The 24,983-nt window shown below is 37.2% G+C and overlaps 1 long non-coding RNA gene and 1 other non-coding gene across 3 annotated transcripts in view; both read right to left on the bottom strand.

Moving 5' to 3' along the window:
* Window positions 1-24,983, bottom strand: part of LOC133757010 (uncharacterized) — a 287,511-nt gene that overhangs the window by 176,130 nt on the left and 86,398 nt on the right. For both annotated transcript variants that reach the window (XR_009865560.1, XR_009865561.1), the window contains exon 3: window positions 19,545-19,622. This is a non-coding gene — a long non-coding RNA (uncharacterized LOC133757010). The remainder of the gene's footprint in view (window positions 1-19,544; window positions 19,623-24,983) is intronic.
* On the bottom strand, window positions 14,179-14,342 carry LOC133757278 (U1 spliceosomal RNA). The gene has a single exon (XR_009865649.1). It is a non-coding gene; the product is annotated as a U1 spliceosomal RNA (small nuclear RNA).

Raw genomic sequence — 24,983 nt, forward strand, 5'->3', positions numbered from 1 at the left:
AAGGTTTTATTTTTTTGAGTATACAATATTTTTTTAAGGAATATAAACTTCATATATTTTCTAATTACAACTTTAGGAATATGATGATTTTTCCCACTGTTCCCACCCTCCCACCTACATGTATCTTAATTTCAAGTGTAAGGAAACTGAGGCATGAAAAACCAAAATGAATTTCTTTCAAGGTTAAATGATTTCTAAGTAGAGAAGTCATGATAGGAACTGAGAGTTAGATGCTAAAGTCTGTGCTCTTTACCCCACACCACACAGCCCCTCCACCTGCCCTCCTGCATTCTACTCTGATGGTTTCTACTGTCTGCATGAGGTTTGTTTTTAGCATCTCCTTATAATAAGAGCAAAAACTCCTCAATGATAAGAACCAGTTTTCTCCTTTTTTTTAAAAAAAAGATTTGTTTATTTATATGAAAGGCAGGTAGAGACAGAGACAGAGAGAGATCTTCCATCTACTGGCTCACTCCCCAAATGGCTGCAACAGCCGTAACTGGGCTGATCCGAAGCCAGGAGGCAGGTAGGAGCTTCTTCCAGGTCTCCCAGGCCAGTGCAGGGGCCCAAGAACTTGGGCCATATTCTACTGCTTTCCTAGGCCATAGCATAGAGCTGAACTGAAGTAGAGCAGCTGGGACTCAAGCTGGCACCCATAGAGGATGCCAGCACTGCAGGCGAAGGCTTTACCTGCTATGCCACAGCACTGGCTCCCATTTTTCTCCTTTTTTCCCACTTGTATTGGACATATGGAAGGTGTTAATAAATCTTATAAGTGAATTAACTAATGCAGTTAATTTGTTAAAGGGGGAAAAAAAGAATGCTAAATGCAGAAATCAAGGTGTTAGTAACATGAAAATCTGACCCCCACGACAAAAGATTTTAGCCTATGAATAAGTCTCAAGGGCACAGATCACTACAAATGAAGGTGAAAGTGTCCTCCAGGAGATTGGTGAGGGCCTGCACCAGGAGATCGATATGTTGAATTCCAAAACATAGATACAGAAGCAATGGCAGTAAGAAACTATATGAAATATGACGTGTTGATACAACAAAAAGATCCAGGGCGGCGCTGTGGCTCAACAGGCTAATCCTCTGCCTAGCGGCGCCGGCACACCGGGTTCTAGTCCTGGTCGGGGCACCGGATTCTGTCCTGGTTGCCCCTCTTCAAGGCCAGCTCTCTGCTATGGCCCGGGAAGGCAGTGGAGGATGGCACAAGTGGTTGGGACCTGCACCCCAGGGGAGACCAGGAGAAGCACTTGGCTCCTAGCTTCGGATCAGCACGATGCGCCGGCAGCAGCGGCCATTGGAGGGTGAACCAACGGCAAAAAGGAAAACCTTTCTCTCTGTCTCTCTCTCACTGTCCACTCTGCCTGTCAAAAAGTAAAAAAAAAAAAAAAAAAAAAAAAAAAAAAAAATCCAGAACTAAGTATAATAGAGATTTCCCATTTCTCAGAATCAACCAGAAGGAAGTATGAATAGCTCCAAGGATATCTGTATATGATTTGGATTAAGTCTGAAGCTTTTAGATTGGTGAGAAGCATGTCTACAAGACAAATGACACTATGATTCTAAATGCTTGAATTTAAAAATATATTAAGTCAAAATAAACAATCATATCAATTTGGTGATTGCACTTATACTGATGTAATTGGTTGACTAATTAAATTGGCATAGAAACATTTTGGATAAACTTGGGTGCCCACAAATTTAGTCCAAAGCAACCAATTAATAAGCTAGGTGTTTATGGATTATATCTATGGACTAGCACATTTACTAAGTAGAGTAACATACATTTTGGGAAATTTGTGGCTTTCAACATATGCTTAGCTACCAGCAATAAGTAATTGTATCATTATTAAACATTTTGTACAGCTACTGCTTTACTAAACTGCTAATATTAAAAAAAAATACAGCAAGGATAAAATAATCATGATGATTGTATTCTAATAAAACTAACTCAAAAGCAAATTTTAAAATACTTAGTTTAAATGTCTACTGAAAAACGATTTGGAAGGATAGTGAATCCTGTTCTAAAAGCACAGCTGTTTCCCTGATAGTGCCCCTGAAAGAAAGAAAGGCCTTGGATTATTACAAGTTAGAGACATGAAAAAAGAAAAATAAAACAGGTCATCTATGCTCAAACGGTCCATTGAAGAATATTTTGCAGAACACAAAAGGTCTCATTGTCAAAAACATTGACAATTTTGATTAAATCTAAAGACAAAATAAATAACGAAAATATAGCCTACTATATCAGATGGGAAAGGGCAAATCTTTCAAAGGAAAGAGGTGCAACACATGTTCTGCAGTTGAATTGCCATGTCAGCAGTTTGCAGGATTGAGGTTAAGGTAAGAAAAATAGCTGCTGGGAGCTGACCACCTAGTGAGGTAAAGCACTATAGCAATGGAGATTTGAGAACCTTATTCCAGTGGCTTGTTACTTGGAAAGGACTAATCATCAAGGACAGTCAAGGACATTGATTTAATGTGAAGCTTGGTTAAGCCCAGGATCATTTATGTTCTGAAGTATAACATTTTCACATTGAGGAATACATTTCAACATCCTTCTATTGTTTGTTTCTTTGAACAGAAAACAGATCATTACAACTTTAGTAGAAATATGAAGATTTGTTTGTCCATTAAAAATACATGAGGGTGTCTGTTGTTTTCCCTTTGAAAGTATCTGCCTTTGATGACAAGGCCCATGCTTTTCTTCAAGTCTAATGAGGGTCTAGGCATTGGCATGGGCAACTAACTCCTATAAATATTTGAATGATTCCCCTGGTCCTCGAATTATTGCCACTGGATGAAAAGGAAATATTGATGCCTAGGGCACACCCCAGAAATTTCTGAAAAGCGATGATTCCTTCAGAGAAGTTTGCCTGGATCTTACATAAAGCTTCATGGCTCTATTATTAAGCACTGATAAGCAAAAAGTGAAAAGGCTGAAAAGAAGCAGGGACCACAATTTCTAGACCATTTCTATCACAAGGTAAAAGCAGGGTTTGGGAGAACAGTCTTCTACAAGACTGAAAGAAAATCCAAACCTCTGACTCTACACAATACCTAAGGAGCTATGCCTGGTGGTTCTCTCTCTTAACTGCTCTAAGAGAAAAGCAACTACTCATTAAATTTAGCTCTGATTAACCAAATGTTCTTAACATTTTCTTTCCTGATTTCAGTGTTTAGGAAGATTAAGCAAACACTCTCCAGAAGTGGCTAGTAATTGTCTCAGTAATATTCTTATATATCTTCAAAATATGCAATTCTTGCAGCATGTGTTATTTAATATACAGAACTTATATAAAGGATTCATATTGCTCAATGGCTCTCAGCCATATGCTGTTTGCATTCAATGTCATCTTGAGACTTGCTGATAGCAAGGCAGTACTAAATTGAGATGAGCCACCTGAAACCTTCCAAGCCATCAGAGTAATCCCAGTTGATCAGCAGCACTGTGACACTGTGCTTTCCTCACATGTGGCAGAGATAAGCTGAGATTTTTTTCAGCTTTAAAAGACCTGCCACATCTTTCCTCCCTGGAACCTTATCCAATAACATTTAGATGCTGTGCTGGACAGACGCCCTGTCTAGGAGTAAACACTTGCATTCCACACTCAAACTTTGGTCTCTGGATTTTTATTTTGAAGCTTTATTCTACATGCTGTATAATATGCCATCATGACAACTGCCCAAATGTATTTATCTATCTTTCATTGATGGAAATTTTGGCTTTTACCACTTTTTTCTTACTATTGTTACAAATAATGCCATTATAAAAACTATTGTTCATGTCATCCTGTGTATAATACCAAAATGACCTAACAAAACAAGCCTCAACACAATCAAAAGAAATGTGTGCCAGTTGTTCAGTTAAATACTCAGCTAATTGTTTTGCTCTGTTAAACAGCCATCTGCAACCTTTTCACAGATTTTCAATATTAAACTCCTTTTCTGTTTATTGTTAGTCATCTTGTCTACCAGTTATATATATATGGTTTATCTATTTTCAAGTGTGTATCTTCAGTTTGCTCTTTTAGAGTTTGTTTATTGTGAGTACACACTTTCTCTAACCTGTTGATCACCAATAGCTTCCTGAATCCATATGTGTGTATATAGGAGATGGAGAGAATGCTTCGAATTTACTGAGGCATTTTGGGTAAATGCTCTATAACGTTGATGTGTAATGGGAATGAGATATGGTCATCCCCAGCCCAAATTACTAAACTATCCCCTTCCTGCCTTGTAATTTTTTTTTAAAAAAAAGATTTATTAATCTGTGCCTTTTAACTGTGATAACATATACCTAACACTGGATTTTTGATACTAATAAATGCATATATTCAAAGCTAGCAGACACTATCAAGTAGCCTGAAGGTTTTAATCTCATTAATATTATTTTTATGTTTTATTCTAATAATTGTATTATTTATTTTAGTATATATAGGTACAGTTTAATAAGTCAAAATGTCAGTTGATGTATTCAATTTATGAAGATCAAATCAGGTTAGTTAACATTTCCATTTCTTTAAACATTAAAAAAAGTATTTTTGGTTAACAATAATCATACACATTTATGGGATACAGTGTGACACTGCACAAATGTATATACCTCACAGCTCTGAGCTCCTCTCTTCTGTTTGCTCAGAAAACATGTAATAAGCTGTTGTGAACTGTGATCGCCTCACTGCACGTACCAAGCCTGTCTCAAAGCAGCCTGCATGGACATTTCTTTCCTGCCTTCAAAAACCTGCTGCCTCAGCCTCCCCAGCCTATGCTTCCACATAGCATGCATATCCAAATTTATAATCCCATTCATTCCCAAATAATTTACTTCCCTTGGAAAGCCACTCTTCCATTGGTATTAGAGGCTGACAACTGGGTTTTATATCCTCTCTAAGTAGTGTGTCCTCCTCCTGGAGCACATCAATATGGGAGCAATGAAGAAGACAGAACGACCATGCCAAAAAGTCCGACAGCCACTTAGCTGGACAGCTCAGGTACAAAACACCTTATGTAGCCTCAAGAGGGAGAAAGAAACTCACTAGTCCCTCATCTCAAATTTTATCTTCTATATTCACAAATTTAAAAGGTACCTAAATGTGTCCAATAACTTTGAGATCTAGTTTTATAAATCACAGTAAATTTTCATGTATTTCTATTCTCTGCAAACTTCAGAGAAACTTCAGGGAAACCAACTGAAGAACCCAAGTTTTCCAGGCTGGGAATGGGAAGGTTGAAAGGAAGTTGCCAAAAGGAAAAGCCATTCTAAATAGGGATGTGGAACTGCCCCAAACTCTGAAAACGAATGTGAGGGAAACTTCTAGGTGCCTGAAGAAAATAAAAATCCTTTAAGTTCAAAAAGAGTTTAGATAAATCCATGGGAGATAGATCTCAAAGGAAATTATCAATAATGGGGAAAGCAGACTATTTACCTCGGCAGAACACAGAGTAAAAACCAAATTCAATATGCAAAAAGACCCTCGGGGCCAGTGCTGTGGCATAGCGAGTAAAGTCACCACCTGCAGTGCTGGCATCCCATATGGGCGCTGGTTTGAGGCCTGGCTGCTCTACTTCCAATCCAGCTCTCTGCTATGGCCTGGGAAGGCAGTAGAGGGTGGCCCAAGTCCTTGGGTCCCTGCACCCACATGGGAGACCCAGAAGAAGCTCCTGGCTCCTGGCTTCAGATTGGCGCAGCTCCAGCTGTTGCAGCCAACTGGGGAGTGAACCAGCAGATGGAAGACCTCTCTCTCCCTCTGTCTCTCCTTCTCTCTGTGTGTAATTCTGACTTTTGAGTAAATAAATAAATCTTTTAAAAAATACCCTCAAAAATAAAAACATGATACTCATGAAGAATGACAAAATACTTGAAAATTTACCAAAAGCAAAAGATGATATATTAAAATAAAATAGTTGACAAACATACTAAAGTGATCAACATCACTGATAATATCATAAAAGTACATTAAAGTAGCATGTTTGTCAATAAGAAAAAAATTTCAAGGTAAACACATCGTGCTGTAAGAGTTGAGTAAGAGACATTGTCATATACTTCAGATAAGACTAGAAATTGTCTTTCTGGAAAATATCTGGGATTATATACAAATAGCTCAAGAAGCTCTTAGTAAATAAGTTTCAATATTTTTAAAGATATGTTGGGGAAGGGAAGACATTCCTATTTTTAATAGCATTGTTATTTATATTTTTATATGTTATTATTCTATATTGTTATTTATATTCTTATTATAACAGCATTATACTTATAAAAACAAAAATGGGAACAAATGTCCAGAGAGAGACTAATTAAATTATAGTACAATCATAGAAGGAGATATTACAGAGTTATTTAAAATGTAAGCGTAAGATGTCAGTACACAAGCATCTCATATTGGAACGCCTGGGTTCATTGCCCATTTCCATCTCCTAATTCCAACTTCCTGCTAATGTAGACCCTGGGATGCAGCAGTGATGGCTCAAGTAACTGCGTTCTTGTCAACCACATGGGTAACTTGGATTGAATTCTTAGCTCCTGGCTTCAGTCTGTCCCAACACCTACTTGTTGAGGGCATTTGGGGAGTGAACCTCCAGCATTTTAACCTTATAATCATAAGAACCCAGAAAGCAATTGAATCATTTCAACAGTCTAGTTCCTCATAACTCTGAGTCATATGGTGGGTCTCAACTTTTAAAAAGCTATTTGAAATAACCACTACTTCATAAAAATGTTACTTGGCTGTATTTCCAAACACAGACAGTACAAAAACACAAGAGAAAAAAATCACCCATAATTCTTCATACAAAAGCAACTACTATTAGAGTCTATATTTTAAAGTTTATTACTTTACATTAGTAGCATTCTATCTATATCAATTAATCTTGTTTTTTTATTTTAGTCTAATTAACCTTCTATCATAAACATTTCTTTTAGTTAAAATGATGTTCACATTGTTTAAAATTTATTTATTTGAGGGGCAAAGGGAAGGGAGAGAGAGAGAGTGAGAGAGAAAGAGAGAGTGGGAGAGAGAGAGATTGTCCATCTGGAGGTTCACTCCCCAAATGCTCTCAACAGCTAAGTGTTGGGCCAGAGTGAAGCCAGGAGCTAAGAATTCAATATTTCTCCTTCTTCATATCTTTGTTCAAATGTCACCTTTTAACAAGGTCTTTAAAGACTTCGAATTTAGCAAATTGCAACTGCCTGCCCTGATTGTTCCTCCTTGCTTTACTTCTCACAATAACATTTGTCATGTTTCAATATATTATAGAATTTAACCACTTACTTTGTTGCCTGTCTTCCCTGAGCACAAAGGTCAAAAACACATGAAGAAGGTATTTCATCTGTTTTGCTCCCTGCTGTATCCCCAGAGCTGAAGCCTAGGAGACATTTCATAAGTATTTGCTGAATGAATAAATAAACACTTCATACCCCTTTGTTTGAAATGCGCGTCTTGTAGACAACTGTGTCAGTTATTTGCATGTTTGTTTTAAGCCTCTATTCCCTCACTCTGTATTCTGCTGTGTGTTCACTGTCTGAATCGGCAAATGACATTTCCTGGGACCTCTTGCCAACTGGCTTCCTGTCAAGTTCTGCTAATGAGAGTCCTGATAGGAATTTGTAACGTAGAGCAGAGGAGAAACAATTCTCATCTTGCTCCCAGTCTGTGACAGCCCTTAGCAGCTGCAGCAGCATCAGCAGAGGCAGTGACAGAGCCACAGTAGCTGTGGTACAGCCACAGATGACAGCATCAGCAGTAGCTCGAGTTTCGGCAGTGGGTCCAGCCTTGGACAAAGCAGCATCTCTTTGTTGTATCCTTAATGTGATGGCACAATCTCTCTACGGGCGCAGCAGCAGCTGTAAACACTCAGGACACCAGCGTCCCAGCATAGTATCCCAAGCTTCAGTTCTGTAGGCAACACTCCAGTTGTTCTTTTTCACTTTCGCTGATCATCTTCTGCATTTTGTTCATCTAAATTCTGTGCAACTGGTTACCTGTATTAAATTTTCTAAGAATACTTAGATTTTTCCACAATAGGATATTGATTAAACAAGAATCAAGAGTACTAAATCTTATTTTAATCCTGTGTTTCTATAATTGCAATATTGAGTCTATAATTTATTTAAATTACTCTAATAATGTGATTTTATTATCTGTAATGTTTACTGTTCTATATTACTATGTCTTTTATGTCTTCCTTTTCTCTCCCTTTCTACGTTCTATATTTTTCTATTTATACGTTCCTATATTTATACGTTCCTATATTTTAAAGTTGATTACTTTACAGTAATAATTCATGTTTTCTAAAATGTGTGTATTTTATAATTTAATATTTTGAAAATCAAGGTGGTTTGAAGTCTATAGCACTTTCTAATCACGTAGTCAGGGGGCAGTTGTAACAAGTAGTCATTCACTGAGCATATGGGAATATCAAAAGTTCTAGTATCAAAACTTGAAGAATTGGGGCAGAGATTTGGAAAAAGATCCTAGAGAAAACAGTGAAGAACAGAATATTTTAAGCCTTAAGAATCAAACAATATTGAGAAAGGGGTTGGCAGAGGTGGTGAGATGCACAAATATTGCAACAATGCTACCAGGAAGTCTGACATAGTCCTGCTCAACTTGTCATGCATAGTGGTTTCACTTCTATAATTTTTTTTAAATATTGCATTGTCACTTTTTTATGGTACAGAAAACCCAAACCTCAATGTAAAGGAAAACCCAAACCTCAATGATATCGTTTCTAAAGTAATCTAGAAGAGTTACGCTTCACAAAGAAATTTTAGAAATATCTTAATTGGTTTTTATCCTTATATTTTATCCTTATGTTTTCTTTTTAAAATTTTAATTCTATTTAATGTATAGAATTTTTATCTATTTCATATATACAGATTTAGCAAAATAATTGCTAGTTTCCACTCCATACTTCTTCCAGCCCATGTGCCAATCCTACCTCCTCCTTCCTCTCCTAATCCCACTCCTAATTTTTACAGTGATCTACTTTCAGTTTATTTATACTCATAAAATTAACCATGCACTAAGTAAAGAGCTCAACAAATAGTAAGAAGAAGAAAAAAAAACACTGTTAGGTCTATAATCAATCACTGAAGCTCAAACTGTCAATTTCTCTTCTATACATTATATTTTTGGCAATCCATTTGTTAATATAGATCAGGGAAAACAATGGTATTTGTTTTTCTGGGACTGGCTTATTTGAATAATTATAATGATTTCCAGTTTTATCCATTTCGTTTCAAAAGACAGAATTTCATTCTTTTTATCGCTGAGTAGTATTCCATAGTGTATGTAAACCATAATTTCTTTATCCAGTCTTCAGTTGATAGACACCTGGGTTAACTTCATATCTTAACTATTGTGAACTGAGCTGCTGTGAACATGGGGTACAGAGCTCTCTTTCATATACCTATTTCACTTCCTTTAGGTAAGTTCCCAGGAGTGGGATGGCTGGGTCATATGCTATTTTGTTTTTCAGCTTTCTGAGATATCTCCATACTGTCTATGAAAGACAGTATGGCTACCCTAGTTTACATTCCAACCAACAGTGAATTTGGGTACCTTTTTCCTCATATCCTCATCAGCATTTCATATTTTGTTATTTCGCTATGAAACCCATTCTAACTGCAATGAGGTGAAACCTCACTGTGGTTTTGATTCCCATTTCCCTGAAGCTAGTGATCTTGAGCATTTGTTCATCCTGGCTATTTGAATTTCATCTTTTGAAAAATGCCTGTTCAAGTCCTTTGTCCATTTCTTAACTGGATTATTTATTTTGTCATTGTTGAGTATCATGAGCTCTTTATACATTCTTTATATCAATCCTTTATCAGTTACATAGTTTGCAAATACATTCTTCCATTTTGTCAGTTGCCTCATCATACATCCCGAGTATTTTTTTACAATGTAGAAGCTTCTCAGCTTGATATAATCCCATTTGTCAATTTGGGCTTTGATTGCCTGTGCTTCTGAGGTTGTTTCCAAAAAGTCCTTGCCTATGTCAATGTCTTGTAGAATTTCCCCAATAGTGGACTTTTGTGTAAGGTGTAAGGTAGGGATTTTGTTTCACACTTCTGCATGCTTAGATCCAAATTTCACAACATCATTTGTTGAAGAGACTGTCCTTGCTCCAGGGATTGACTTTGGTTCCTCTGTCAAAGATAAATTGGTTGTAGATATGTGGATTGATTTCTGGAATTTCTATTCTGTTCCATTGATCTACATATCTAGACCAATACCTGTGCCAATACCAGGCTGCTTTGATCATAATTGCTGCATAGTATGTCTCAAAATTTGGTATAATGAAGCCTAAGGCATTTGTTGTTTAAGATTGCTTTAGCTATTTGCAGTCTCTTTAGTTTCAATACGAATTTTAGCATCATTTTTTTCCTAGATCTGAGAGGGATGTCATTGATATTATGACTGAGATCACATTGAATCTGTAAATTGCTTTTAGCACTATGAACATTTTGATGCTATTAATTCTTTCAGTGCATGACAAGGAAGATTTTCCATTTTTTGCATCTTCTTCTAGTTCATTCTTTAAACTTTTGTAATTTCATCATAAAGATTCTTTTATGTCCTTGATTAAATTTATTCCAAAGTATTATTTTTTGTAGCTATTGTAAATGGGATTGATTTTAAAGCTTCTTTTTCAGCCATGGAATTGTTTATGTATGCAAAGGCTATTGATTTTTGTGTGTTATTTTTATAGCCTGCCACTCTACAAAACTCTTTTATGCATTCCAATGGTCTCTGTTGAGTCTTTTGGTTCCTCTACATATAGAATCATGTCAACTACAAATAGCAATAATTTGACTTCCTCCTTTCCAATTTGTATCCCACTGATATCTTTTTCTTGCCTAATGGCTCTGGCTAAAACTCTCAGGATTATATTGAATGGCAATGGTAAGAATGGATATTCTTGTCTGGTTCCAGATCTTAAAGGGAATGCTTCTAACTGTTCAGCATTCAATAAGATGTTGGCTGTGGGTTTGTCATAGATTGCTTTGACTGGGTTGAGAAATGCTCCTTCTATACCCAGTTTGCTTAAGTTTTTCATAATGAAAGATGTTGTGTTTTATCAAAAGCTTTCTCTGTATCTATTGAACGAATCATATTTTTTTTTTATTTTTCAGTTTGTTAATGTGCTGTATCACATTGATTGATTTGTGAATGTTGCATCATCTCTTGCAGGAATAAATCTCATTTGGTCCAGGTGAATGATATTTCTGACGTGTTGCTGGATTTGATTAGCAGTATTTTGTTGAGGGGTTTTGCATCTATGTTCATCAGGGATATTGGTGTACAGTTTTCTTTTTTTGCTTTCTCTTTTTCTGGTTTAGGAATTAAGGTGTTGCTGACCACCTAGAAGAGGTTCAAGAGGATTCCTTTCCTTTCAATTGTTTTGAGTAGCTTGAGAAGAATTTGTATTAGTTCTTCTTTAAGTGTCTGGTAGAATTTAGCAGAGAAGCCATCTTATCCTAGGCTTTTCTTTGTTGGGAGGATATTTATTACTGATTAAATTTCTGTCTTGGTTATTGGTCTGTATAGGTTTCCCAGGTTTTCATGACTCAATTTTAGTAGATTGTAGGTGTCCAGAAATCTATTTCTTCTAGATTTTCCAATTTGTTGACATATAGCTGTTTGTAGGAATTCCTGATGATTTTTTGATTTCTGTGATATTGCTTTTTACAATTCCTTTTTCTTCTGATTCTATTGAATTGGGTCTTCTCCCTCTTTTTTTGGTTAGTAGGGCAAGTGGTGTATCAATTTTGCTTATTTTTTCAAAAAACTAGCTCTTCACTAATGTTTTGTATTTCTCACTTCAATTTTATTTATTTATTCTATAATTTTACTCATTTCTTTCTTTACTAATTTTGGGTTTGGTTTGCTGTTGTTTTTCTAGGTCCGTGAGACACATCGATAGGTCATTTATTTGATGATTTTGGACTTTCTGGATGTAGTCACTAGCTGCTATAAATTTCCCTCTGAACACTGCTGTTGTTGTACCTCATAAGTTTTGATTTGATTTCTTCTATGACTTACTGTTCATTCAGGAGCATGTTGTTCCATCTTCATATGCTTGCATACATTCAAGACACTCTTAAGTTGTTGATTTCCAGCTTTTTTCCATTGTGGTCAGAGAAGGTGCATGGAAAATTTTTTTTTTTTTTTTGATTTGTTGACTTGCTTTATGATCTTGCATGTGGTCTATCCTAGAGAATGTTCCATTACTGGTGAGAAGAATTTGTATTCTGCAAATGTAAGATGAAAAGTCCTGTAGATATCCGTTAGGTCCATTTGGTCTATAGAATTGATTTTAACTCTGTTGTTTCCTTGCTGATTTTCTGTCTGGTTGATCTGTCAATGGCTGTAAGTGGGGTTTTGATGTCCTCTATTACTACTTTATTGGAGTCTATGTCTCCCTTTAGATCCATTAACATTTCTTTTAAATAGCCAGGTGCCCTGTAATTAGGTGCATATATGTTTATTAAAGTCATATTTTCCTGCTGAATTGATCCCTTAATCATTACATAGTGCCATTCTTTGTCTCTTTTAACAATTGTTGTCTTGAAGTCTACTTTGTCTTATATTAGGATGGCTACACCAGCTTTTTTTTGGTTTCTTTTAGCATGGAATATCTGTCCATCCTTTCACTTGCAGTCTTTGTTGGTGTGATGTGTTTATTGTAGGCAGCAAACAGATGGATCCTGTTTTTAATCCATTCAGCCAGTTTGTATCTTTTAACTGGAGAGTTGAGGCTATTTACATTCAAGTTGCCTATTGATAAGTAATGACTTGGCCTTTGCATTTCCATAAATATTCCCATTATGTACTTTGGATTTCCTGTGTACTTTTACTGGGAGATTTTCTGCCTTTCCCTTATTTCATTGTGATGATCATGTTTCTGTGTTTCTGTGTGTAACATATCCTTAAGCATCTTTTATAAGGCTGGACAAGTGGTGACAAATTCTTTCAATTTCTGTTTCTATCAAAAGGTCTCTATTTCACTTTCATTCATGCAGGGTCTTAGTCCACCCGTACAAGGATGGACTGGGTCCGAGGAAAGGTAAGTGCGCCGCTCGCCCGTTCCCCAGCCTCCTGGTCCCGGAGACAATCAGACGCAGCAGGGAGCCAAGTCTAGTAGCAAGGACTCATTTACCTTTTGCATAATAGTACCTTTTATAACACAAAACTGCAGAGTCATTGGGGCAGGACTAAGGGCCAACCAATCACTTAAAAAATCACCTTACCGGGGGATTTCTATAGGACTAGCCCTATGTCTATACACTTGTTACTAGTTTTGTTACCTCCCCTGATGTTGCGCAGCCAATTAGTTTTAGTGGTAAACAACTTTGGATTCCACCCATCTTACTTCCTCTGGGCGCCATCTTACTCGGCTCCGCATGGCTTCATTCCGCGCAGCTCGGGCGGGGGCACCCGGGAGCAGCTGCGCATGCCGAGCCCCCTGGCCTGGCCTGGCCTGGCCGTGCTCATGCCCCACACATTCATAAATGAGTTTTTCAGGGTACAGTATTCTGTGTTGACAGTTTTTTTTTTTTTCTTTAGAACATGGACTATGTCTCTCTATTCTCTTATCACCTATACAGTTTTTATAGGAAGTCAGCTATGAGTCCAACTGGAGAGGTATAATATACTGAAAAAGTAGTATATTCTATATATTGTAAGTAAAAGCACATTTTAGAATGTTTTCTTTATGTTTTACTGTGGAGAGTTTGACTACAATGTATCATGGTGAACATCTTTTCCAGTCAGGTCTATTAGGAGTTCTATGTGCTTCCTGTACTTGGATGTCCCTTTCTTTCTCCAAATTAGGGAAATTTTCTGTGAAAATTACACTAAAAACGCCTTCTAATCCATTCTCCATTCTCTCTTCCCACGCCTTCAGGAACTCCTAAGACCCATGTGATAATTTGATATCATCCCCATGACTCTCCAACACTGGTTTTTGTTGTTGTTGTTGTTTTAGTTTTCTAATTTTTTCTTCTTTCTTTCTTTTTTTTTTTTTTTTTTTTTTTTGGTATGACTGTAAGAGTTCCAAAGATTTATCTCCTAGCTTGGATATTTTTCTTCAGCCTCACTGAGTCTGTTGTTAAGACTTTCCACCACATTTGTTTATTTTTTAATTCATTTATTTTTATTGTAGGGGAGAGCACAAATGCAGTCCCCTACTAGCACAAATTATGCAGTTGAATTTCCCACATTTGGGGAAATCACAGCGGTCAGCACATCTGGAGTGCAATGGATAAGCCTCACCCTGAGAAAATCACCTTGGTGATCATGGTATCGCCCCTGCCAGGCAAGCATCACCAAATTTTTTTATTTGATCTATTGAATTCTTCATTTCCAATATTTCATTTTGAGTTCTCTTTAAAATCTCAATTTCATGGGAACAATTTTCATTCATGTCATATATGGATTTCTTTAATTCATGGATATGCTTCTGATTACTTCTAATCAACCCTACAATCAATTTTTTAATTCCATTTCCCACATTTCTTCAATCTCTTCATCTTCACATTATAGTACTGAAGTGCTGTAGTACTCCTTTAGGGGCATCATGTTGTTTCCTTATTTTTGTTTCTTGAAATCCTGCATTCATTTTTAAGTATTTGTGGACATACTTGTTGGTGTTTTTTTTCCCCCTGTGATGGCTTTTATCTTTGGACTACGCCTCTGCAGCTTAGTGGAATATCTACTCTTTCAGTCAATACCCAGAGACATGCGCTGGTTGTAGCCAGGGAGCTCTGTTCAGTGCTCCAGGGTGAGGGGAGTGTCCAAGGTGACACCCAGATTGGGCATGGTAAATCTCTTCTTTTTTTAAGTCAGAATGGAGGCTTTGATCAGCTCTGTTGGCCTAGTCTCTCTCCTCCTCTTCTCCAAGGAGATAATACCCAGGTGCTAGCCACAGTGGGTGCAATATTCATTCATGCTTCCACAAGAACCACACAAAGGATCCATGCAATCCGCAGTGTGTACATGGATCCTGTGGCAATAGCTCACCAAGCAATCAGGGAGCCCTGAGTGTGTTGAGCCTCCCCCAGCGACTGCTCAGAGCGCCCCACCCCCTTTATGTGCCCTCCCATGCAACCACAGTGTTTTCATGTCTGTCCCAGCACACAAGGCTCCCACACCAGCTCCCAGTACCCTGTCAATTCTCCAAGCCAGACTCAGGCGTCTCCTCTCAGCTGTTTGCTGGGCATGTGGACACAAGATGGTGCAGCTGTTATGTAGATCCAAAGGGTGACCATCCTTTCTCAGCTAATTAGAGGATGCTGGTGCCAGGTAGTCAGTGATAAAGAAATGTGTCCCCCCCCTTTTTTTCCCTCTAAGTTGGCAGATACAACATCCTCCACTGTGCTTCAAGCCCAAGCCAGACTCATGCCAGGCTCTTCCCACAGCTTTATTGCCAGTGGTGTGGGCTGCTGCAGTTTGGTCTCATCTCAATCTACAAAGTGGTTACTGAGTCTCTCTGCTGCTAGGGTCCTGGGTTGTGACTATCCACACCTGCCACAAAGATCCACAGTGTCCCTCTAATTTGCATCAAGTTTCCTCTGCAGTTTTGTCCCTAACTCTTCCCTGAACTTGAACAATCTCTCTCTCTCTCTCTTTTTTTTTTTTTAATTATTTTCCCCTGTAATAAAGCAGTAAGCTTCCTGCCTATTCTTTCATCTTGGAATCTCTAGTCTATCTTTTAATTAGATAATTTAGGCCATTTACATTCAAGGTTACTAATGATAAGTAACAACTTGGTTCTGCCATTTTTCCTTAAATATTCCTATTGTTTGCTTTAGATTTCATTTGTAGTTTTTTTTTTGTTTTTTTTTTTTTTGTTTTTGTTTTTGTTTTTTTTTGACAGGCAGAGTGGATAGTGAGAGAAAGGTCTTCCTTTTTGCCGTTGGTTCACCATCCAATGGCCGCTGCGGCCAGCTCATCTCGCTGATCCGAAGCCAGGAACCAGGTGCTTCTCCTGGTCTCCCATGCAGGTGCAGGGCCCAAGGACTTGGGCCATCCTCCACTGCCTTCCCGGGCCATAGCAGAGAGCTGGCCTGGAAGAGGGGCAACCGGGATAGAATCCAGCACCCCAACCGGGACCAGAACCTGGTGTGCCGGCACCGTAAGGTGGAAGATTAGCCTGTTAAGCCACGGCGCCGGCTCATTTGTAGTTTTACTGTGAGATTTTCTGTCTTCACATTCTTTCATAAAGGTGACTATTCATCTATGTTTCTGTGTAGCATACCCTTAAGCATCATTGGTAAGGCTGGATGAGTAGCAACAAATTCTTTCAATTTCTGTTTCTATCAAAAGGTCTCTATTTCACTTTCATTCACAAATGAGAGTTTTGCAGGGTACAGTATTCTGTGTTGAGTTTTTTTCTTTTACAACATGGACTATGTCTCTCTATTCTCTCATTACCTATACAGTTTCTGATGGTAAGTCAGCTGTGAGTCTAACTGGGGAGGCATAATATATTGAAAAAGTAGTATATTCTATATATTGTAAGCAATCTGGTGTTTCCTCATGCACAGTTAAGAATATTTTCTTTATGTTTTACTATGAAGAGTTTGACTATATGTATTGTGATGAAGCTCTTTTCTGGTCATGTCTATAAGGAGATTTATGTGCCTCTTGTACTTGGATGTCCCTTTCTTTCTCCAAATTAGGAAAGCTTTCTGTAAGTATTTCACTGAATAGGCCTTATAATTGTCTTTTCCCACACACTCAGGAACTCCTAATACTCATATGTTGACTCATTTGATAGCATCCCATAAATATCCAATACTGTTTTTAATTTTTCTAATTTCTTTTCTTTTTTTGATCTGAGAAATTTCCAACAATTTGTCCTCTGGTTCAGATATTCTTTCTTCTGCCTCACCAAATCTGTTGTTAGGCTTTCCACTGTATTTTTTTTGACATATTGAATCCTTCATTTCTAATATTTCATTTTGATTTCTCTTTAAGTAGAGTGAGAACTATTTATAGGGGAGGTCATTTTCTCCTCACCCTGGTTGGGTGTTATGGCACAGTGGGTTGGGCTGCTGCTTAAGATGTCCATATCCTATATTGGAGTGTCTGGGTTCATGCTTAAACTCTACCCCCAATTCTAGCTTCCTGTTAATGCAACTGAGAGACAGCAGATGATGGCTCAAGTGCTTGGTTCCCTGTTAGCCAGGTGCCATATCCAGAAGGAGTTTCTGACTCCTGACTTCAACCTGTCCCATCCATGGCTGTTGTGGCCATTTGGAAAGTGAACCAGCAGATGGAAGACTCTCTCTCTCTCTCTTTTTCTCTCTCTCTCTCTCATTCTCTCTCTCTCTCTTTCTCGATCTCTCTTTCTCTCCCTTTCTCTCTCCCTCCTCCTCTCACTTTCCCTCTCATTCTCTGTCTCCTTCTCCCTCACTTTCTGTCACTTTATCTTAAAAAAATAAACAAATCTTTGAAAAAGAAAACCAACTTCATCACCTTATCATACCTATCTCCCAAATAATTCCCTTTACAATTTGAGACCAAAATGAGCAAAAGTTATGAGTGAACATAAGTCTCTGCTCCAGATGCAGGCATCAGTGCCTGTGCTTGCCATTTTTCCCCATGTTAGCACAGACTAACTTCCCGTGTTGCACACCACCCACCCAAAGTTGTCCTAATTCCCAGAATCTCTGTGAATATGCTACCTTACTTGGCAAAAAGGATTTGACAGATGTGATTAAATTAAGACCCTTGAGAAGCAGAGAATACCCTGGATTACTCATGTAGGCCCAATATAATCATTAAGGATAATTATAGCTGAAAGAGGGAGACAGGGAGAGAAGAATCAGAGAAGAATATAGACAAAGGCATCAGAGTGATGTAGGCTCATGAGTCAAAATATATGGGCCAGAAGTTGGAAAACGCTGGGGAAAATGTCCTCTAGATCTATAGAGAAATAATTTAGTGTTATTTTCAATGGCTAAGTTTATAATAATTTGTTATGGTAGTAATAAATGATAAACATACTTCCTGTTGATGATTTTACCATGGCATATCAGATAAAGCCCAAAACATACTGTAGGTGCTTTGTTGAAATAGAGAATCCCTCCCTCTTTCACACATAACTTCTCTCACTCCTTTTCACTATGGAATGGCACCATTATTCCATCAATTTTTTTATTTATTTAAAATATTTTAACAGACATGCAAGAATTCTACATACTTTATGATTAAAAGTTAATTTTTATAAAAATTGTTAAATATTCAGTGTTTGCTATTTAGAGACTGCATAGCATTAATCATTCAAATAAAATTTTAAAATTTTTAATCAATTAAAGAAAATTTAAATTAAATATTTGTTAAGCACAAACTTCTTTTGAATACTGTGCAAAACACTTAGTTACTTCTGTGACCAGTAGACAGAAGTCCTCAACTAAGCTGGCCCGGACTATGCACCATAATATAAGGGACCTTCGATTAAAAAAAACGAAAACAACAACAACAACAACAACAACAAAAGTCCACAATGGCAAAAGAAGCCATAGGACTTATTCAAGAGGTGCAGTTGTAACTAAAATCACTTTTTAACATCATAGTGTAATATTGAGGGAAAGTGATCAAGCTTCTATATTGTGGAGTGATAAAAATAAAGATAGTGTATTAGTCAGGGTTCTCCAGAGAGACAAAACCAATAAGATTTACATCTAAAAATAGCCATGGCTATAGATACAGATATATGAGAAGGAATTTATAAGGGAAATTAGCTTGCACCATTTTGGAGAAGGCAAAATCCCACCCAAGCCATCTGCAAGCTAGGGATTCACGGGAGCTACAAGTGTGACTCAGTCCAAGTCTGAAGGTCTTAGACCCAGAGAAACTGTTGGTATAACTGTCAGTTCAAAGTCAAAAGGCTGAGAACCTTAGCAGCCCCCAGTGCAAGCCCCATAGTCCAAAGGTCAGAGAGTCTGGTGTTCTGATATCCAGGGAAGGCAAAAAAACCATGCTCTAGTTCCAGGAGACAGAGAAAGAATTCTCCTTCACTCTGTCTTTTTGTTCTACTCAGGTCCCTAGCTGATTAGATAGTGCCTACTCACATTGAGGGTGGATCACAGACATATTCAGAAATAATGCTTTACCAGATATCTAAGTATTCCTTACTTCAGTCAAGTCAACACCTAAATTTAACCATCACAGATGGCAAAGTTAAGATCAGTAAAAATCAAATATTACTCAATTTTATTAAAGTATGCAAATTTCCTTTAACTGCTTTACTCTGAGTTATCTGTCCATTATTTGATATTTACAACCAAGTATTCTAGAGTAAGTATTGATAATTATCAAAAATAGAATCTCCCAAAGTGGGCATTTGGCTCAGTGGTTAAGTCATACACATCCAATATAGAAGTGCCTCAATTCAAGTTCCAGCTCTGCTTCCAATTTCAGCTTCCTGCTAATATCCACCACAAGAGGCAGTAGTGATGGCACAGATCCTTAGGTGTCTGCCATCCACATAGAAGACAGATTGATTTTACTGATACTTACCCAGCCCCGGCTGTTGCAATGATCTGGGAAGTTAACCAGAAGATGGAAGATTTCTTTTTGTCTGTTCTGTCTCTCTGCCTTTAAAATAAAGAAAAATAAATAAATATTTTAAAAGGTCTGCTAAAATATCCATTTTGTGCAAACCACAGTCATGGCATGAATCTACAGACTCTTCAAAACAGTCACTGCGGTTCTCATGGAGTCTCCACATTATATCTCCTTATGACCTATTACTTTCAATTCAAAAAACTGAAAGGAAATAAAACATCTTGAAAGAAATAAACACCTAAGAACACCTGAGAGAAACTTAAAGTCATCCTGAATCACGAAGTCACAATTAAGTAGTGTTTAGAATAGCTGATAGTGGTGTAATACATTATTTATAATTAATTCAGTAAGAATTATCATAGCCCCTCTATTTTATAATGGGATTTGGTATTTTGTTCTCATGCTTCACCTTAATAAGAAGGCAAAATGCAACTAAGTATGAAATTTAAGAAACAGACATTTAATCAAGTTGATAAGATGCATAAGTCCCATATTGGAGTGCATAGATTGGGTTCCTACTCGAGCAGGTAATGGCTAAAGTAACTGGAGGTTCCTGAAATCCACAGGGATACCGGGATTGAATTCCAAGCTTCTGTTTCCATCCCTACTCAACTCAGCCTTGTGGGTATTTGGGTAGTGAACCAGAGGATAGAATCCTCTCTCTCTCTCTCTCTCTCTCTCTCTCTCTCTCTCACTGTGTGTGTGTGTATGTGTGTGTGAGTCTTTCTGTCCATCCCTCCTGTGTGTCTCTCTCCCTCATAAAGAAATATTTAAAAAGTTAAAAATACAAGATTCAATATTTCTTGCAACAATGTGAATGAAATCTAATGAGTTCATAATTTTCCCATCACACAGGAGCACTTTCTTTTTTAAAAAAGATTTATTTTATTTACTTGAAAGAGTTACAGAGAGAGATAGAGACAGAGAGAAACAAGTCTTCCATCCACTAGTTCACTCCCCCAAATGACCACAATGACCAGAGCTGAGACAATCCAAAGCCAGGAGCCAGAAGCTTCTTCTGGGTCTCCTATGTGGGTGCAGGGGCCCAAGGACTTGGTCCATCCTCCATTGCTTTCCCAAGCACATTAACAGGGAGCTGGATCAGAAGTGGAGCAGCTGGGACTTGAGCCAGCAACCATGATGGTGTTGCAGGCTGGGGCTTTAACCCACTGCACCACAGTGCCAGCCTCATAGGGACCCAGTGTTTATGAGACTTCCAGTGTTTATGAGGCTTAGTAGATAAATAAGGAAAATAAGTGAAAATAATCAAAATTTGACTTGATTATATAGCTTTTTTGGCAGATTGGAATTTTATTAATTATTTCTCAACTTGGAAAATGACACTAAATATTTTCAAATTTATGTCACAGGAAGCAGATCATCATTCTTTATTTTCTTAAGCAGGTAGAGATATAACAAATGACTTGTGGAAATAATATAAGCAATGAAAGTATGAGTATATACCTTATAATAGGATACTTGTGGGCTACTCCTACAACAACCACTATACAGTATTTCTAAACGTTGGCTATGTCACTGAAGCCTCACAATAGCTGTATGAAATAAGCACTCCTTCTTTCTTTGGCCAGATAAGAAGTAACTTACAAAGATGTTAATAAATACCTTGTTAAGCTCAACCAACTGGTGAATGGTGGATCACAGAATTTCATGAGTGACACTTTGACTCCAGTCTTTTTAGCTACTACTTGGTTTCCCCAAGGACTTGCACTCTTGAATGCCTATGGCTTTAGGCTCTGACAACACAGACTAATGTGATGCCACTGTTACTGATCAATTTCCTTTTCCCATCAACTCTCCTTTCACTGGCACCAACAGGTACAGCTTCTAGATTTTCTGAACACCTAATCTTTCAAGACTTAAGTCATTTCTCTCAAGACTTTTTGAAATGGCAGAATCTCATCTTGTTTATTAAGGCACATTCCACAGATGAGAAAAACTGGTTGATATAAAAGACACAGTTACAAAAGAACTATTTCTGAGTGGAGTTGGAATAATTTAGTCCAGGACACTGTTTTTATTTTAAAATTTAGGATCTTGAAAACTTAATGGAGTCAATAATTTTACTTTGATAAGCAGAACACATTTGGTGGCAATCAGTATGAGGTTGCAGGTTACCTCAAGCATCCTCTACTTGAATAAATATCACCATCAATATACTAAGTGTCTTTCTTACATATATTCACTTTTTCCCTTTCTACATATTAGTGATTTGACTCAACCTTTAAAAAGTGTGCATCTTTTCCCACAATATGGATGAGTAATGTTTAATGTATAATGAGTATTATAAATGCCCCATTTAAATTACACACATCGATCACACAATGAACATAGTACTTAATGATATTAAAATATATAGTGATGACAATTCCACACTGACAAATTGACATGCATAGTAGTCAACATCTTACAAATTCTGAAATTTTAAAACTCAATGCAATACTTCACTATTCATAAAATGAATTGATTCAAGAAAATTGAAAGATAATTCCCCTCTTATTTTCCTTTTCTTCTTTCATTTTATTTTTTTAAAGATTTATTTATTTATTTGAAAGAGTTCCAGAAAGAAAGGGAGTGAGAAAGATATTCCATCTGCTGATTCACTCCCCAGATGGCTGTGATGGCCAAGGCTGATCCATGCCAAAGCCAGAAGCCAGGTCCTTCTTCTGGGTCTCTTATGTGGGTGGCAGGGGCCCAAAGACTTGGCCCATCTTCTGCTGCTTTTCCCAGGCCATTATCAGGGAACTGGATCAACAGTGGAGTAGCCAAGAACTGAATCAGTGCCCAAATGGGATGCCAACATCTTAGGCGGTGGCTTTATAGCTGTGCCACGATGCCAACCCCTCCTGTCTCATTTTAAGATGACACTTTTTTTTTCATAGCACTGAATTATATATATAATGAGTCTATTAAAGCACATACAGCAAACATCCTAGTGTCAGAAATTTCAAGGGCAAAAGAATGATCCTCTGGTTCATTGAATGAGGAATCAGACATTTCTTGCAGCACAGTGAGCAAATGAACATTCTTGAATTGTACATCAGCCCATCTTCTAAAAGCTCTTGTACCAGATGCTAAATGATTAATATTGGTACACTGACTTTTTTTTAAAATGACTTAGTAGGAGAACACTGTGTCAGAGAAAATGAGTTTGAGGTTCAGAGAAACAAAACACTTTTTTCACAACTTTGAAAGAAATATAGTGAGTACTGAGGAGTTGTGTAGACTCCAGATAGACTCTATATCAGCTTCTCATAACAAATAAGCGTGTGTCAATCCCAATCTTCTCCCAATATGAATGTATAATCCAAATAATTTTTAACACTGAACTAAGTGCCACAAGAATGTGGGTAGGAAGCTTATTTTGATACTTGGTGTGGGTGAACATACACAAGTAGATACCTTAGGCTGATAGTTCAGACATAAAAAAAAATCTGTATTTCATTTTGAAACTTCATTACTGATTACCTTTATGACCCTAAATGTAACAACTTTTCTATCTCCCCTACTCTTATCAAGGCTGTCTGTTGAGGGAAAAGCATGGACTTTGAAAGTATGAGAAATGGCTCAGGCAGAGCTGCTTCCCCATCAGTTGTGTCATCCTACAAAATTTGTTCATAATATTTCTCAAATGATTAGCTTCCTACACTGAGAAGTGACAACAATTATACCAGCTTCATTAGAGTGAGTGAAGGAAGATGGAATCAAGCCTAGAGGATTTGCAGCAAGTGATATAAAATCACATTTTCTCTAATTCTCACATTCTAATGGCTTTAGCGAGCATCTGCTCTACATTAGGAAATGTGCATTTTCAAAATTTGCTTTGGTCAGGATAATTCCAAGAATCTTATCTCATATAGACAGCTCATGCATTTGCTATTTGTAATTCACAACCAAAATATTAGCAGATGGAGTCCCACATTGTAAAACAAATGATACACCTCAACTAAAGGGGATTTACTCCAGATATGCAAGCTTATTTCAGCATTCAGAAATCAATCAGTATAATCTACCATGTCAACAGCCTACAAAAAAAAAATATCACATTAATTGACACAGAAAAAATATTTTATAAAATTCAACAGGAAATTCTATTACAATAAAGTAGTAATAGAAGGGAACGTCTTTAATTTGATAAAGAATACCTAGAAAAGGGGTCAGCACCATGGTGCAGCAGTTTAAGGGGCCACTTGTAATTCCGGTATCCCATATGTCAGTCAGTTCGAGTCCTTGCTGTCCTAGCTCCCTGCTGATGTGCCTAGGAAAACAGCAGAAGATAACCCAAGTCTCTGGGCCCCTGCCACCCAGGTAGGAGACCAGAAAGAAATTCCTGGCTGCTGGTTTTGGCCAAGCCCAGCCCAGCCCAAATCAGTCGTTGTAGCCATTTGGGGAGTGAACCAGCAGATGGAAGATTTTTCACTCTCTATCTCTGTTTCTCTCTCTCTAAGTTGGACTTTGATATAAACAAATCTTAATAAAACAAGAATATCTAGAAAACTTTTTGGTTAACATGAGTCTTAATGGTATCACTGGGTACATACCTTTAATATCAAAAATAAGACAACAATATTCTCTCTCATTTCTATTCTATTCAACATCAAACTGTTTAAATCTCAGGTACAATAAAATTGTTTAAATCTCAGTACAATAAAATAAGAAAAAATATATAAAAGGCACACAGCCTGGAAAGGAAGAAATAAAGCTTTACTGGTTCACAGAGACAATATTATTCAACATAGAAAAATCCCCCATTGTGTTTATTTAAAATTGTTTATTTAAAAAAGTGCTTATTTAAAAGCACAATTAAAAACTTTCCTAGAGATAATAACTGTAGTAAGGCCACCATATGCTAGGTCAGCATACAAATATCATTTGTTTTCCCTTGTACCAGCAATGTGCAATTTTAATTTGAAATTCACCATGGCAACCCCTACAAATGAAATATTTAGGTAAAATATGGATAGAAAACCTATATATTAAGAGATAGCCCATGTTCATTTATTAGAAGACTGAATATTGTTTAGATATCAATTATTCACACGTTTATATACAGATATTTCAGAACTCCAATCAAAAGGCCGGTAAGCTATTCTGTCAACAATCTTACTGTGTAAAATCATAAATATATATAAACATGAGAAATAAAGAATCTAGACTAGTTAATTAAATTAGGACTCAATCCACCTAATTTCAAGAATTATTAAAAAGCTACAGTAATCAAGGCAGTGTGGGTGAAAAATAGACAAATAAACCAATGAACAGAATAGAATAGAATAGAATAGAAAGAATAGAAAGTCTAGAAGTAAACTCACTCAAATATGGTAAGCAGATTTTTGATAAAATGAATACATTCTTGGTTACCAGAAATTCTGT

This window comes from Lepus europaeus, chromosome 3, assembly GCF_033115175.1.
Source record: "Lepus europaeus isolate LE1 chromosome 3, mLepTim1.pri, whole genome shotgun sequence".
Classification (NCBI taxonomy): domain Eukaryota; kingdom Metazoa; phylum Chordata; class Mammalia; order Lagomorpha; family Leporidae; genus Lepus; species Lepus europaeus.